The sequence below is a fragment of the Triticum aestivum genome, chromosome 1D, assembly GCF_018294505.1.
Source record: "Triticum aestivum cultivar Chinese Spring chromosome 1D, IWGSC CS RefSeq v2.1, whole genome shotgun sequence".
NCBI classification, from domain to species: Eukaryota; Viridiplantae; Streptophyta; class Magnoliopsida; order Poales; family Poaceae; genus Triticum; species Triticum aestivum.
In genome coordinates, this window is record NC_057796.1 from 192,930,852 (window position 1) to 192,948,893 (window position 18,042).

Sequence of the window (18,042 nt, forward strand, 5' to 3'; positions counted from 1 at the left end):
GGAGAGCCCCGAACCTGGGTAAGATCCGCGGTGTGCATGTCTTCGCCTTATCCCGTTTCCAGGCACCGGCGATGTCTTACTGGCTCCCACAATGATAAGCCACCCGTTGGCATATGTCGCACTTACCACCCGACACCGCCACTCATCATCGCAAAGGACGGTAACCTCGATGACACCATTGTACATTACCTTGCAATTGCATTGATAACCCCTAGCCCATTTTGCGTCACTTGCCTATCGAGACTAGCCATTTGAGTATTTCCGGCAATGTTACTTGTGCACATTAGTGATCTACACCTTCCATTGCATACATACCATATCATATTGGTATCATATCATCCATTGTGTCACAAGATTGTTCCCGCATATATACAATTGCTATCTTGGTTTGTGCATTGTGCAAAAGTGGCCATACAAAAAAAAGAAAAAAAAGTATAAGCTTTTAAGAAAAAAAAGAGAGAGCAAAGAAGCTTGTAAGCAAGTGCCATAGCATCATACCACATTGCATATAAGATTGTCATATCCGATCATCTTGGATCAAACACCGGGAACCATACATATATAGCATACTTGGGATAGAAAGTTTATCCTTAATTTTGCATCTTATAGGTTGTGCACAAGTGTCGTATCCGCCTATTGAGAAATCGTGCTAGCGTCTCTCTTGAGTTGTGCAACACGAGCATTTTCCGTGGATTCCACATTTTGTGCTCATTCCTTGGTTGCACGGCCCCATTTATCTATCCGCGTGTGCGTTTCTGTGTGCCATTCATTACTATTGGTCTACTTGTTACACTTGCGAATTTGTGAATCTCTTTCAACATTATTGACTCTTGCTAACATTTTGCATCAAATTTTTGTGCCACTATCCTCACCGAGCTCCACCATAAGCCTTACTTGTGTAGGTGTGAGAAATTGAGAAGATCGGTACCAATTGTGCTATTTCCTTGTTACATTATTGAGTGATCACTGATTCATTTTCAACATCGGTTAAGGTACATTTGGTATAGTTCTTCTCTTTCTCCCACTCATATTTGCTCGAGTCTTGTGATGGATAGGCAAGGCATTTCATCTCCGGTCTTCGACAACAACGACGGTGCGAACAACTACATCACCAAAGCGTCCATCTTCGATCTACAACGACAAATGCAAGGCGCACAATCAAGATTGCAAGAGCAAGTCGTCCACGTCCACAAGTTGCAAGCGCAAGTCGTCCACATCCACATCTACATGGAGACCACCATCACGTTCGTGATCCACATCGTCATGAAGGGCAAGTCACCACCAAGCATCATGTGCACGACGACGATGAACGACATCTACTACGAGCTCAAGTCCGAAACCGACACCATCATCATGAAGATGCTCCACACGCAAACGTACAAGTCCCAACAAGCTCTACTTCACGCCAAGTCCAAGCTGCATGATCAAAAGAGAAGACCGCGAGACGAGCACCACCAAGACGGAGCTACGGCTACACCAACCACTTCGGCATCTTCGCCAAGTGTTATCAAGGCATCTTCGCCTTTGGACGTACGACATATTTGCCTACTTCCCGTGAGTTCGCCTACATCGACATCTTCAACAACAAGGCGACCACCTACAAGCGAGGGCGACACTTCCATCTTTGGAAGTCCCTCAAAGAAGATGGCCGAGCATGGGAAATTCCCTTCGGTCATGGAGACGAGCTACAAGGTGCCACATCATATGGGCCTCCAACAACAAGACGGTGACAAGAAGGTTGAGCATGGGACTATCCCTTCAACCAAGGCGGCGATAGGAGTTGAGCATGGAGACGTTTGCACCTACACCTCTCCGACACCCACATATGACGACATGTCCCAATTCCCATGTGAGGAGAGCCACCCCACCATGAGTGATATGAGTGACTCCACCATATGTGACATTGAGTGCATTTCCTATGAGAGGATGAGTGTGACCACCACTAGCCCCACACTTGAGAGCATGCCACACATCCTTTGTGAGGTTGAGAGCCATTTGAGTGACTCCACCAACCATACGAGTGAGAGCACCCAAGAGGGAGTGAGTGAGCCACAACACTTAGTAGTGAGGTAGTTGAGAGGGCACGCGAGGCCACTATGATTTCTAACGACTTACCCTCTACTCTGAGTGTGTTTTCTTCTTTGGTGCTAGGTCTCCTACATGATGACATGCCTATCCTCGACGAGTCCATACCTCCAATGGAGAAGACGATGGCCATGGTGGATGATGATGCACCCCCACATGGTTCCATCAAGATGAAGATGACCACGACTTGGTATTCGACACCTCACCTCCAACACATGAGCGATGTTCCAAAGGTAACATAGGTGATGGTGCTTCTCTTGTCCCACTAGTGGACTATCTCACGAATGATTGCTTGCATGATGTTGATCCACCTATTGCCATGCTTCATGCTAGTGCGACTTCTTCATGTCATGACTTACCAATTTATGATAAATATGATGATGAGCATGTTGAGTTGCCTAGTTGTGATGCTATGCTCCATAGGATATCATGTGAAAATTCTATTGGTCACGTCATGTTTGATAATCCTTTAAACTCTTCATATGCTATGAGTGAGATCTCCCATATTGCATCATTTCAATCTCAACATAGTAACTATGCATGCCCCATTAAAATAAATCCAATTTGCACATATGGCATAGATGACGAGATGATGGTCATTGGCTTTTGTTTTTCATGCGATGATATTGCTATGCTTCCTTTACATGATTTGCGCAATTCATCTACTGTGCCATGCCATGATCACATTGTTCCAACTATGCTTTGTTTTGGATGTTGTCAATATTCTCCATGTGATGTTTACTTTGATGCTCATGAGGAGACCCCCATAGTTTCCTCATACATATTAGGAGATTTTGATGCATTCCATACTTTGCATGCTTCCCATACTTGCGTGCACCATATGCATTCCATGAATAACAATGCTCTACATATTTCTCGTGATGCACTACACAATTTGAGTCTCCATTATGTCCTACATAACAACAAACCTATCATGATGGATGACATGTTTCTATATCACGCATCTCATTTATTTGAGCATTGGATATTTTGTGCTAACCAACACAAGCACGTATGCATCATGATGGATGATGTGTACATATACCACGCACACACAATTTTCCCTTTGTCTTTGTTTTGTGTAGGTACTCACGTATCCTCATCAACCTCTCAATCCCACGAGTTGACGAAACGAGCTCTTGAGAGCAACTATGATTTGGGATCCCGTGGACTATCCTTACCACCATTCCCTTCGCGCAAGCACTACGCGCATCTCTTTTACTTGTCTCTCACACGGCTATGGGCTATTTACCATTTGTCACCTTATTCCCATACTATCGTGTTCACTTTGCATGTTATGCCTCTTTACATGATTTTGCTATGCAATTGTGACCCTTGCTTGCATCTACCCATGATTCACCATTATACAACTTCTATGTGTATTTGCATGCTTGGTGGAGATCCTAGTAGCTATTGCCATGATTTCTTTGTGGCCCATGCTATTGATGCTTGTTGTGTTGGGAGAGTCATGATGTTCCATTGCTATTTACATAGGACTTCTTGCCAACACCATGAACCTACTTTGCTCATATCTTGTTTTCATGATTGTGATATGTCATGTGCATTATATATGCCCACTATTTGCACCAATGACATGCTTGCCATGATTCCTTCTAGTATGTTGCATCTTCGCACTACTAGCTTGCATGACTTGATTAATATGATTACTTGCTTTCATGCATCACCCATGTTCCATTCTTACTCGCTTTCTTGGGTTGATGACATATATGTTTATGCCTCTCACTTGATTTGTCTTGATCACTGTCTCTTGTCTCCATTAGTTGCATCTCTCATATCCCCTTGTATAGAGTGCCAACTTGCTATGCTTATTGATCTTGGAGACTTGGACATACTACTTGTGATGCATGCTTGTTTGATTGAGCCTATTGTATTTGGTTGTTCTCGCATCATATGTCTCCATACTATGAAATGCTCCCTTGTCCTTTCTTATAATGAGCATGATGCATACACTTGTTGGGTATCTTACCACACGAATCATGATGCATACACTTGTTAGGTATCCTACCACACGAATGATAGGTTTTGCACTTCCGCTAACCTCATTTGTTTTTCCGAGTGTTTTCCATGTTCTTTCATTTTGAAGTATTCACAAGGTGGTACCATCATGAGACATCTTAGTTATGAGAAGGCATACAAGATGCGCAACTCCATCATCCTTGAGAAAATCCTAAAGGTGACCTCCTTCTCTTTGAGCCATCCTCAAATACGCATATTGGATGGGCCATTATTTCATTGTTGTTTCCTTCTTGTTGTCTACATGATACATCTATTGGATGGAGGACCGGCATTGGAGATGGACCCTATGGACCTTCAAGTTGAGGAGTCTTCGGACTTAGTGGATTCACCAACGGACCACCATTTCTACCATGACATTGAGCCATGGTACAACACCTCCCATAAAAAGTTTGCACTTTATACATGGATTGACTTGCATTATGAATGCCTTGGTGCATCTTGTATTTCTATGTCATCCATGATATACGAGCTCGAGCACTTTCTTAGAAAATTTGTTGTGATCTTCCTTGATGGCATATTCATACATAATGATCACATTGCCTACCATCAATTGTATGATAACATAATCATATTGAGCATCCATTGCCATATTCATGCTATTGATCAAGCATGTCACTATGACATCATTTTGCACCGTGGTTGCATTGATCATATTCACAACACATTTGTGTGCACAATGAATGCTTTTGCTCCCATGAACGCTTTGCATATCATTCTATATCATCTTGATAAGCTTCATGCGCTTTGTCACGAACAATCTTGCCGAACGGACTCACACTTCCATGATGGACACTTTGTGTGGGCTAACCATTGTATTTTCGAGTGTCGTTTGTGTTTGCTATTTTTGCATGTCTATCACTCCGGAGACACCTTGGAGTACTTGGATTGGGCAATGCTTTCAACTCCGTCCAACTACAAGTCCGTCCACGACAACCGCTTCCATGGTGATGACGATCACGATCCGAGGTTGGATCTTTCCCAAGGGGGGGAGATGATGCGGAGCATCCCACGTTCATCCCCATATACACTCCGACTACTCTCCAAGCCGCAAGAGGACATATGACGAGACCTCGATTATACGCCATTGGACACAAGGTGAACTCGCTCCTCTCCGAACCTTCACTTTCTACATGTGAGACATGGCTACTACCTCCAACATGTGTGCTATGCATGATCAGGTACTTAGAGGAAAGTCACGGAGCCACCACATCCAACGGATGAGCTAGCGAGGATGCCAAGTACAAGGAGCAAGAGAAGAAGCTGCCCGAAGTCTACAGCTTCTGCACGACCGGACCCCGCCGGACGTCCGACGCCTAGAGCTCACACCAGTCTGAAGAGTCAGCCCACAAATGCTACAGCGGCCGGACGACCGACGCGGGCCGGACGTCCGACACCTCCTAGGCCCCGGACGACCGAGCGCCACTAGACGACCGGAGCCACGGCGACAGAACGCTATTTACGGAAGTCCGAAGACTTCCGGACGTCCGGGCCGTCCCGAGCCTCCGGACGTCCGACACCCACCGGACGTCCGACGCCTGTCTGCGCATAGTGTATCGGGCCCGAGGCCCTTGTACCCCTTCGCCCCTCACTTACCCCTTCGTGGCACTAGACTATATATACTCCTCCACCTCCTCCTAGTTAGGGTTAGCATTGGTTTAGCTCATATGTGAGATAGAGCTTTGCTCATCCATTACGGATCTACTCCAAGAGAGAGACTGCGGCCCCTCTACAGAGAAGATCCACCTTGGATTCAAGACCCCCTCTTGGGTGGCCCCCATCAAGACCTCCTCACGGAGAAGAACTGGTTACCCTTTGTATCGTCCTTTGTTGATCGTGGGTCTTGTATGCCCTCTCGTGTTTCGAGGATCTAGCACATGTGTAATCGAATCTTGTTGGTTTGAGTGATTCTCTCGTGCTTTCCCTCGTGTTTCTCCTCGTGTTCTTCGTGTTCTTAGTTAGGATCCGCTCCTTTCGTGAAAGATCGGCCATCTAGGGTTCCACCCTACATCAGTTGCTCTTTATGTGATCGTGAGAGGATCATAGTGGTATCGTGGATACCGAAGCTGGTTGATGTTTGTGGTGTTATGCGATAATCCCGGGTAAGGATCAAGCTCCTTGTGGTCAGGAAATGATTACTACGATATTGTTAATACCAAGCTTGATTTGATCCTGAGGTGATCGTGCGATGTCCACAATGGTAAGTGGTACATGTGGTGGTTACGAGGTAACCCCGAACAGAGTAAGTTGAATCATGATAGTTTAAACATGCTGCATGCTAGTATCAACATGTTCATATGTTCATGCCATGCTTATGATGTTCTAGTGTTATCATGGTCATCATTGCTTTAACATGTAAATGCCATGATGCTATTTGTCTTGATTGCTTTCAGTTGTTGTGACCTTGCGAGTACATTCAAAGTACTCACCTGGCGTGTCATGCGAGTTTGCAGGTCATGCCATGTTTACTTGATTGCTGAGGATCCTGAGTTTGTGAGTGAGGATAAGTGTTCCAGCCAGAGTCCCTGCGGAGTGGAGTCCATCGATGTCGTTGTTGTTCCGCTGCTATGAGTTGTTCTACTGCTAGCATAGAGCAACCTGAGCAGGCGTAGTGTCTTCGTGCCAATGTAATTCGTTGTGATATTGGAACCCTTGTATCTGTATCATTTGTAATAAAGAGCTGATTTGTTCTATGCCAAGCAGTGCCATATCCAGAGGACTCGATCTCTGGGCTGGAATACGGGATGTTCGGGTCTCTCTGAGCCGGGGTGCCACAGAATTAGAGCATCTCCAACAGCCGCCCAACGCGCGGCGCGCTAAAAATGTGTTTGCAACACGCCAATCGCCTGTTTTAGCGCGGCGGGGAGCGCTGGCTCCAGCGGCCGCTGTAAACTTTAGTGCACGCGCGTTGCTCCAGCAGGTGCGCTAAAATGCAGTGTGCGCGCTCTCGCACAAACACTCTGGACTATGGTGCATATGCATAGACAGATAGATAGATAAAACGATACATAGATATTTCACAATGCGTACATAGTTCATAGCATAGATAGATAAAAACTACGGTGCAACTAGATAAAAAACTATGGTGCAACTAGAATCTACTCCGAGTCATCATCATCATCATCATCATTCTTGCTGGTGTAGTCTGAGGTAGAGAGCCACGCGTCTTCCCAACGAGGATCGCCTGAGTCGAAGAACGACTCCCCACCTGCGTTAACAAGATCGCGCTGCGCCTCCGCGAGTGCCTTCCGCTGACGCCTGTCCGCTCTCTCCGCATGGTGCCTTGCCGTCCTCTCCGCCCAGAAGGCGTTCTTGTCCGCGACGTCCTTTGGGTAGCGCCGGCACCACTCCGCCATGGCTCGCTCGTCCTCCTCGGCGATGAGGAGGCGGCGCTGCCGCCGACGGTGTTCCTCACGCTCCTGATCTGTTATAAGACGAGGCGGGGGGCGACGGCCTGCGCCTGCTCGCGCGTGAAGACGCCGTGGAAGTTCATCTGCGCGTGAGTCCTTTGGGGTTGCCACGCCGCCGCGTCGTACGCGCGGGAGGCCTCGTGCGCGGTCTCAAATGTGCCGAGGTCGAGGCGGACGTCGCCGGACCAAATCTCCGCGTAGAAAGTGCCGGAGGGGCGCTGTCGGACGCCGCGGTAGCCCGAAGATCCCCGGCGGTGCGGCGGCATGGTGGCGCGGTGGTGGCGCATCGGTGGTGGGGCGAGGAAGCGGCAGAGGAAGCAGAGGAAGCGGGGAGAGCGTACGTGGCAGTGTCGAGGCGATGGGAGGCCGTGTGGCAAGCGCCGCAATTTATAGTCGCGCCGGAAGCGGTGCGTCAAATCTAGCGCGCGACTCCCAGCTTTCTCCCGCGTGTGCGCAATCGTTTCCCGCCTCCGCTGGAGCGTGCAAAAACGTCCCGCGTGCGCTAAAATGGCAGTTTACCGCACGCGCGAGTCTTTTGGCGCCGCTGTTGGAGATGCTCTTAGAGGGAGGAGACTACAACCACACTGGGCTTCTGATTATGAGGATTAGATCTAGATTAAGCTCTAATTGAACCAACTAGAACTAGAGAATTAGAGGAGACCCCAAAACTTATGTATAAAAGTGCCCAAAACCTCTAGTATACATAGGTTGAAGGAGAGGTAGGGCGCCACAAGGGGAAGGAAACTGATGTATACTACACAACTTTGCTCTTGTAGACTCTATTGGGCCTCCAAGCGTAGAGTTCTGTAGGATAACAACAAATTTCCCTAAAGTGGATGACCTAAGGTTTATCAATTCGTGGGAGGTGTAGGATGAATATAGTCTCTCTCAAACAAGCCTGCAATCAAATACAAGAAATCTCTTATGTCCCCAACACACCCAATACAGTTGTCAATTGTATAGGTGCAGTAGTTCGGTGAAGAGATTGTGATACAAGTGTAGTATGGATAGTAGATATAGGTTTTTTAAATCTGAAATAATAAAAACAGCAAGGTAACAAGTGACACAAGTGAGCACAAATGGCATTGCAATGCTTGGAAACAAGGCCTAGGGTTCATACTTTCACTACTGCAATCTCTCAACAGTGCTAACATAATAGAATCATATGACAATCCATCAATGTGCAACAAAGAATCACTCCAAAGTCCCTATCAGAGAAAGTAGGACGAAAACGTGTATCAACCTCTATGCCTAGATTACCCCAATGTCACCACGGGAATCTGCAAGTTGATTACCGAAACATATATCAAATGACCCAATAGAATACCCCATTGTCACCACGGGTATCTGCATGCAAGACATACATCAAGTTATCTCAAATCCAAATATTCAATCCGATAACAATTAAATCTCAAAGAGCAAGACTCAATTCATCACAACAAAGATAGAGAGGGAAGAACACGATATGGTTCATCTATATTAACAAAGCTCATGCTACACCAAGATCGTGCCAAACAAAGATCCCGAGAGAGAGAGAGAGATGAAACACATTGCTACTGGTACATACCCTCAGCCCCGGGGGTGAACTACTCCCTCCTTGTCATGGAGTCCGCATGGATGATGAAGATGGACTTCGGTGATGATTTCCCCTCCAGTAGGGTGCCAAAAAAGACCTCGAGATGGGCTCTCTTTGGAACAGAGGCTTCCGGCAGTGGAGTCGAAGTTCTAGGTTTATTTCTGGGGGTTTCTCTAATTATAAGAATTTTTGGTGTTAATTTCATGCTAAAAGGAGTTATGAGGGGCCCACAAGGCAACAACCCCCTCCTACCCCCAGGGCGCGTGGGGTTGCCTTGTCACCACCTCATGGGTCTTCTGGTCCTCCCGTGAAGCTTCGGGGTCTCTTATGTTCCAGAAAAAATAGTCGGAAAGTTTCGCTGTGTTTGGACTTCGTTTGGTATGGATTTTCTGGAAAACCAAAAACAAGCAGAAAACAACAACTGGCACTGGGCACCAGGTTAATAGATTAGTTCATGGAAAACATATAAAAGTGCACCAAAAACCATATAAAATTGTTGTAAACATGGCATGGATACTTCATAAGTTATAGATACGTCGGAGACGTATCAGCATCCCCAAGCTTAATTCCTGCTTGTTTCTCAAGTAGGCAAATGAGAAAAGAAATAAGCTATGAAGTGTGAATGTTAGAATAATGCATAAGTTTGATTAATGATAATTTCAATCACTTTTAATAGCATCATTATATATCATAAACAGTAGCTCATTTCTCATAAAAAATTTCATGGTCAAGTAGCAAGCTATTCACAAGTTTAAAGTATAAACCATAAAGTTTCTTAAAAACTAACAAACTATGTCCTTAGTCATCAAAGAATTACAATTCATCTTATTTTCAGGAAGGGTCTATGAAAGATCTTTGATTTAGCAAAGTCCACATACTCAACTATCATTTAGTCTTCCATGATTGCTGACACCGAAAGCATATTTTTAGAGCAAAGTTGTTTCAATCGGACACAGAGGAAGATAGGGGCTGAAAGTTTTGCCTCTCGACTTATTTATCTCAGGGATAATGTCAACAATAATAACTCATGATTACCTATATTCAACTGGATATATGTGCTTGGATCATTCCCTACCACATGATGCTTGCCAAGTGGAGAAAATTGAGGTTGAAATGAGAATGAATACTATTGACTCTTGCAAAAGTAAACACTAAAAATTACAAGATAGGCCCTTCGCGGAGGGGAGCAGAGGTTGTCATGCGCTTTTGATTTTTGGATGTGCAACTCTTAATGTAAAGGAACATCACTTTATATTACCCCTTATGATAGCAACCTTTATTATGCAGTCCATTCCTTTTATTGTGTTACCATCGCAAGTTCGTACAAAGCATATTTTCCCTTACAATAAAACATCATAAATATTTAGGAGCAAAATTTTATTGCTTTGCATCGATGACAACTTACTTTAAGGATCTTATTCAATCCATAGTTAGATATGGTGGACTCTGATGACAAGAAACTAGGTTTAAGTATTTTTGGATGCACAAGCAGTATCCCTACTTAGTATGAAAGTTTAGCTAGCAAAGGATTATGAGAAAGCACCACATGTTAGAGGATCCATGACAATATAACTTCTATGTGAAGATAAACAAACACAACCCATTACGTTGTCTTGTTTGTCCAACGTCAACTACTTGATCAAGATTGAAAATAATTAATGGGGGCTCACAATCATAGAAGATGTCCAACATAGTATATTTATATGTGAAATCTCTCTTCCTTCAATATTCTTTCATGAATTGTTCAAGTGACCAATGCTGTGTTTGATAAGTTACAATAAATTTTACCACTTATACTTCTTATATGTGAAGTCATTACTCCCCATGGGACAAGCATATCAAGCATATATAATTTCAGATTTATGATACTCAACTCATTCAAAGTTTTACTCTTAGGATATAAGTGAAGCACAAGAGTGAATGACAAACTTCTCCAAAAGATATACGTGAAGATCAATGAGTAGTCAACGGTTAAGTAGCTATGTGAGGACTCTCCCCAAATCAAATTTCAGAAACAAGTATTTTATTGGAACAACAAACAAAACAAAAAGATGCTCCAAGCGAAACACATATGATGCGACGAATAAAAATATAGTTCCAAGTGAGGTTACCGATAATATCGAAGACGAAAGAGGGATGCCATCCGGGGCATCCCCAAACTTAGGCTCTTGAGTCTTCCTTGAATATTACCTAGGGTGCCTTGGGCATCCCGAAGCTTAGGGTCTTGCCACTCCTTATTCTCCTCATATTGATATCTCACCCAAAACTTGAAACCTTCAGTCACACAAAACTTAACGAAACTCGTGAAATAGGTTAGTATGATAAAGAATAAATCATTCACTTGGTACTATCAAGACAGGATTCATAATGATTCTCACATAATTCCTACTGTACTCTATCATTTCTATAATTTATATTGACCAATATAAGGCATAGAAACTATAAACAAGAAAACTATGCATCGAAAACAGAATTTGTCAAAAATAGAATAGTCTGTAAAGATCTAATTTTTATCATACTTATGTAACTCCAAAAATTGCCAAACATTAGGAAAACATAAATAATTTATATCCCAATACTGTGTAAAACAATTCATCAATTGATCACATTCCAGTACAGAATAACAATTCTAACACTGAACTGAAAAGTTTCTGTTTTTGCACAAAATCAATTCAATAATCATTTGCACTATCCCAGAGGTCTTACTTGTCACTTTATTGAAAGAACAGATACAAAACATGATTACTACAGTATCTTAATCATGTGGATACACAAAAATAGTAGTGGTAAATGTTGGGTTGTCTCCCAACAAGCGCTTTTCTTTACAGCATTTTTAGCTAGGCAGGATGATTTTAATGATGTCACATAGAAGTAAAGAATGGAAACATAAAGGGAGCATTATGAATCATAAAGAAAACATATTTAAGCCTAACCCACTTCCTATGCATAGGGATTTTGTAAGTAAATAAGTTATTGTAGCAAGAATCATCTAGCATAGGAAGGCAAAACAAGCGTCTTTAAAATACATATAAGCACATCTTCCCCTCTTATAATAACTTTCAGTAGAATCTATTGGAAATATGCCCTAGAGGCAATAATAAACTGGTTATTATCATATTTCCTTATTCATGATAAAAGTTTATTATTCATGGCAGAATTGTACTGAACGGAAACTTAAACACATGTGTGAATACATAAGCAAATACTATGTCCCTTGTGAGCCTCTACTAGACTAGCTCGTTGATCAAAGATGGTTAAGGCTTTCGAACCATAGACATGAGTTGTCATTTGATAACGGGATCACAACATTAGGAGAAATATGTGATGGACAAGACCCAATCATAAGCTTAGAAGTTGATCATATTAGTTTATTGTTATAGTTTTCTTCATGTCAAGTATCTATTCCTAAGACCATGAGATCGTGCAACTCCCTAACACCAGAGGAATACTTAGTGTGTATCCAAACGCCACTTCATAACTGGGTTATCATAAAGGTGTTGTATAGGTATCACCGAAGGTGTTTGTTGGGTTGGCACGGATCGAGACTGGGATTTGTCACTCCGTGTGACGGAGAGATATATCCGAGCCCTCTCGGTAATACAACATCGTAAAGAGATTTCAAGCAATGTTCCTAATGAGTTAGTCATGATATCTGGTATTACAGAGCGAATAAAGAGACTTTCTGGTAACGAGATTGAAATAGGTATTGAGATACCAACGATCAAATCTCGGGCGAATAACATATCGCCGGACAAAGGGAATTGCATACGGGATTAACCGAATCCTTAACATCATGGTTCAACCGATAAAAGATCTTCGTGGAATATGTAGGAACCAATATGGGCATCCAGGTCCCGCTATTGGTTATTGACCGGAGAGGTGTCTTGGTCATGACTACATGATTCCCGAATCCGCAGGGTCGCATGCTTAACGTTTGTTTGACGCTAGAGTAGTATTGGGATATTTGATTATTGGTAACCGAATGTTGTTCAGAGTCCCAGATGAGATGCTGGACATCATGAGGAGTCTCAGAATGGTCGAGAGGTAAAGATTTATATATGTGAAGTCATATTTTGGGTTCCGGAAAAAGGTGCAGTTTTTTCGGTATTGTACCAGGAAGCTTCCAGAAGGTTCCGGAGGATTCCGGAGGGGTCCGGAAGTCCACAAGTGGGTCCACCATGTCCCAAGGGCTGGCATGGGCTAAGGGGAGGCGCCCTGGCCTTATTGGTCTAGGCTCACCTGAAAGCACAAGTGCTCCCTGGGTGATTTTGGTAATTAATGTCAACATATCTCTTGTTGGACTAATACTTCTACCTAGTATGTTTCAGATAAGTTCAACAATGGAGTGGCATGGACTAGAGGATTTGGAACCCCTTCAAAATACTAAAGACAAAGGATTGGCTCAGGCTCAAAGCTCAGGACTCTACATTTTTTATTTTAGTGGCCCAAGATCACATTGAGTCCATAGGAAAGCCAATACTATTAAGAGGGGATGAGGTGTTGCTTAATGGCTTGCTTGCTCAAAGTGCTTAGTGATATGCTCCAAATCCCTCAACCACTTTCTCACATCCACACTTGTCCCAAACCAAAAAGTCAAACTCGGCCCCACCGATACTTTCTATCCGGCGCCACCGAGTTCAGTTGACATAGCCACTGCCAGAAACCCTAATCAATTCGGTCTCAGCGATGGGATCCCGGTCTCACCGAGATGGGCTTGCAAACTCTCTGTTGCCTATTGCAATAATTTCGGTCCCACCGAGATATGCAATCGGGCCCACCGAGTTTGCTTGGCCAACTCTCTGTTTCGCTTATTACCCAAATCAGTCCCGCCGAGTTTGAGTAATCGGTCAAACCGAGATGAGGTTTTACCCTAACCCTAGCACATCGGTCCCACCGAGTTGATCCATTCGGTCCCACCGAAACAACTAACGGTCACATTATGAACCAAGTCGGTCTGACCGAGTTCTCTGAATCGGTCCCACCGAGTTTGGTGATTTGTGTGTAATGGTTAGATTTTGTGTGGAGGCTATATATACCCCTCCACCCACTCTTCATTCGTGGAGAGAGCCATCAGAACATGCCTACACTTCCAACACATATTTTCTGAGAGAGAACCACCTACACTTGTGTTGAGGTCAAGATATCCCATTCCAACCACATAAATCTTGATCTCTAGCCTTCCCCAAGTTGCTTTCCACTCAAATCTTCTTTCCACCAAATCCAAATCCTGTGAGAGAGAGTTGAGTGTTGGGGAGACTATCATTTGAAGCAAAAGAGGAAGGAGTTCATCATCAACACACCATTTGTTACTTCTTGGAGAGTGGTGTCTCCTAGATTGGCTAGGTGTCACTTGGGAGCCTCCGTCAAGATTGTGGAGTTGAACCAAGGAGTTTGTAAGGGCAAGGAGATTGCTTACTTCGTGAAGATCTACTCGAGTGAGGCAAGTCCTTCGTGGGCGTCGGGCATGGTGGGATAGACAAGGTTGCTTCTTCGTGGACCCTTCGTGGGTGGAGCCCTCCGTGGACTCGCGCAACCGTTACCCTTCGTGGGTTGAAGTCTCCATCAACGTGGATGTACGATAGCACCACCTATCGGAACCACGGATAAAAAATCTCCGTGTCTCCAAATTGCGTTTGCACACTCCAATCCCTTCCATTTACATTCTTGCAACTTGCATGCTTTAGTTGCCGTTGATCATATACTCTTGGCATGCTTGCTTGATATGTATTGTGAATGTTTAAACTTGTGCCAAAACTCCACTTCAACCTAAAGAACTTAAAAACTACAATTTTTCTTCTTAGAGTCTATTCACCCCCTCTAGACGCCTCTTCTTGATCCTTTCAATTGGTATCAGAGCCTTGGTCTCCATTGCTTTGGTTTAAACACCATTGGAGGAAGATGGATGAGTCTACGTTGGGGAGTCTTAGACGTAGAGTACCTATTCTTGATGGAGAATATTTTTATGAGTGGAAAAATGAAATGCTTGAGATTTTCAATGAATATCACTTGAACAAGTACATTACTAGCCCTTGTGCACCTCTTATTGATCCTTTGCATCCTACACCCGAAGAGGATCTTGACATGATTCGCAATCTTAGAACTATCAATCTCATCATTAGAGGATTGCCCAAAAATTTGATTGCTAGTCTACCTAATCTTGATTGTGCCTATACTTTGTGGAGATTACTTGAGGAACGATTTCCAAATTATTCCTTCAAAATTTTAGACGAAATTCTTCATAAGTCTATTGCCTTGAGTAAGATGAAATCTAGTGATCATAGCTTTGGTGATTGTCTATTTGAGCTTACCAATCTCATGCGTTCCAAAGGAGATGTTGGAATCATTAGCAACATCATTTCCGAAGCTATTAGAATTCATAAAGATAACCATAGGAATGATCATTTATCTAATGAATTACCCTCTCTACGAGTTGATCAATCACAAGATGATGTTGAACATGGATACTATGATGAGGATGATGATAGTGACTATGATCTTGATGATGCAATGAGACACTTTGGTCTTATGGCCAATCTTCGCGGCTACATGGCTGGAGGAAAGGAATGGGTCCTTGATAGTGGATGTAGTGATCATATGACCGGAGACAAAGATATGTTTCGTGAGCTTGCTGAAAACGACGACCCTCGAAAGTATGTCACCTTTGGTGATATCTCAAAGGGTAAGGTGGTTGGCCTCGGTAAGGTGGCCATCTCACATGATAGCTCCATACAAAATGTCAATGTCTTTGAATCTCTTGGGTACAATTTACTTTCAGTATCTACTTGTTGATTTCGGTTTCAATGTCCTATTTACTGAAGTAGATTGCCAAGTGTTTCGTAGAGACAATCATAAAATGGTCTTTACCGGTATACGTAGAGGTGATCTTTACATTCTTGATTTCACTAAAAAGGCTCAACCTAGAACTTGCTTAATTGCTAAATCTTCTAAAGGCTGGTTGTGGCATAGAAGGCTAGGTCATGTGGGCATGCGAAATCTTGATAAGCTTATTAAAGGTGATCATATCCTTGGAGTAAAAGATGTTATATTTGACAAGGATAGACTTTGTAGTGCTTGTCAGGCAGGAAAACAAGTTGGAGGGAGTCACCCCGTGAAGAACATCATGACCACGAGAAGACCACTCGAGCTACTTCACATGGATCTCTTTGGTCCCAATGCCTACAAGAGTCTCGGTGGTAACTCATTTGGTCTAGTCATAGTTGATGATTTTTCAAGATTTACGTGGGTGTTCTTTCTTGATGACAAATCGCGGGTCCAAACGATCTTCAAAAACTTCGCTAGGAAGGCCCAAAATCAATTTGAAGTGAAGATCAAGAAGGTTCGGAGCGACAACGGAACGGAGTTCAAGAACGCAAATGTGGATACCTTTCTTGACGTAGAAGGGATTTCACACGAGTTCTCGGCTACGTACACGCCTCAACAAAATGGAGTTGTTGAGAGGAAGAACCAAACTCTTATTGAGATGGCAAGAACAATGCTTGATGAGTACAAGACTCCAAAACACTTTTGGGCGGAAGCGGTTGAAACAGCTTGTCATGCAACAAATCGCTTGTATCTTCACAAGCTACTCAGCAAGACGGCATACGAGCTCCTCACCGGTAACAAACCCCAAGTTGGATACTTTAGAGTATTCGGCTCAAAGTGCTACATTCTTGATAAGCATCGTCGTTCTAAATTTGCTCCTAAATCTCATGAAGGTTTCCTACTTGGTTATGGCTCAAACTCTCACACTTACCGTATCTACAAAAATTTCACCCGAAAGGTTGAAGAGATGGTAGATGTGAAGTTTGATGAATCTAACAGCTCGCAAGTAGAGCAATTGCCAATTGATGTAGGAGACAAAGACCCTTCAGAAGCAATCCAAGATTTGTCTATTGGCAAGATTCGTCCAACGGAGGTGAAGGACACTACCTTGTCCGTCCAAGTGGAAGCTTCTACCTCACGGCAAGGTGAACCAAGAATTGGTACAGAAGCATACACAAGTGGGACACACCAAGACGAAGAAAACAAGGAAGCACACCAAGATGAACATCAACAACCTCCTTCTCCACTACGACAAGAGAACGACAATGACAACAATGAAGAAGGCCAAGAAGGAGGACAAGATGATGAGGATGTTCCACCCCGAGCCAAGCAAAAGCTCCCACGAGTTTGAGCAAGAGTCGCCAAAGACCATCCCGTCGAGCAAATCTACAATGATATCCAAACCGGAAGAATCACTCGGTCTAAAACTCGTTTGGCTAACTTTTGTGAACATTATTCATTCTTCTCTAGCATTGAACCTATGAAGGTTGAAGAAGCATTGGAAGATTCGGATTGGATAAACGCTATGCATGAAGAGCTACACAACTTTCAGAGAAACCAAGTGTGGACATTGGTCGAGAAGCCCGACAACAACCACAACATCATTGGTACCAAATGGGTGTTTCGCAACAAGCAAGATGAAGATGGTCAAGTCGTCCACAACAAAGCACGTCTAGTCGCCCAAGGCTACACTCAAGTCGAAGGTATGGACTATGGTGAGACATATGCCCCCGTTGCTAGACTTGAGTCCATTCGCATCTTACTTGCTTATGGCTAATCACCATGATATCACCTTGTACCAAATGGCAAAAGTGCTTTTCTAAATGGTGAAATTGAGGAGGAAGTTTATGTTAAGCAACCTCCCGGCTTTGCCAATCCTAAGAAACCTAATCATGTTTACAAACTTCACAAAGCCCTTTATGGTCTTAAACAAGCTCCTAGAGCGTGGTATAAATGCTTGACCAAGTTCCTTATTGAAAAAGGCTTTGAAATTGGAAAAATAGATTCTACTCTTTTTACTAAAAGGGTTAAGGGAGAACTATTTGTGTGCCAAATTTATGTTGATGATATTATATTTGTTTCGACTAACCCTTATTTTAGTGAGAAGTTTGGAAA

The 18,042-nt window shown here is 43.5% G+C and overlaps 1 pseudogene; it reads right to left on the reverse strand.

The window, feature by feature from the left end:
• Positions 1-7,217: 7,217 nt before the first annotated feature.
• Positions 7,218-8,861, reverse strand: LOC123158338 (uncharacterized; annotated as a pseudogene).
• Between the last annotated feature and the right edge of the window lie 9,181 nt (positions 8,862-18,042).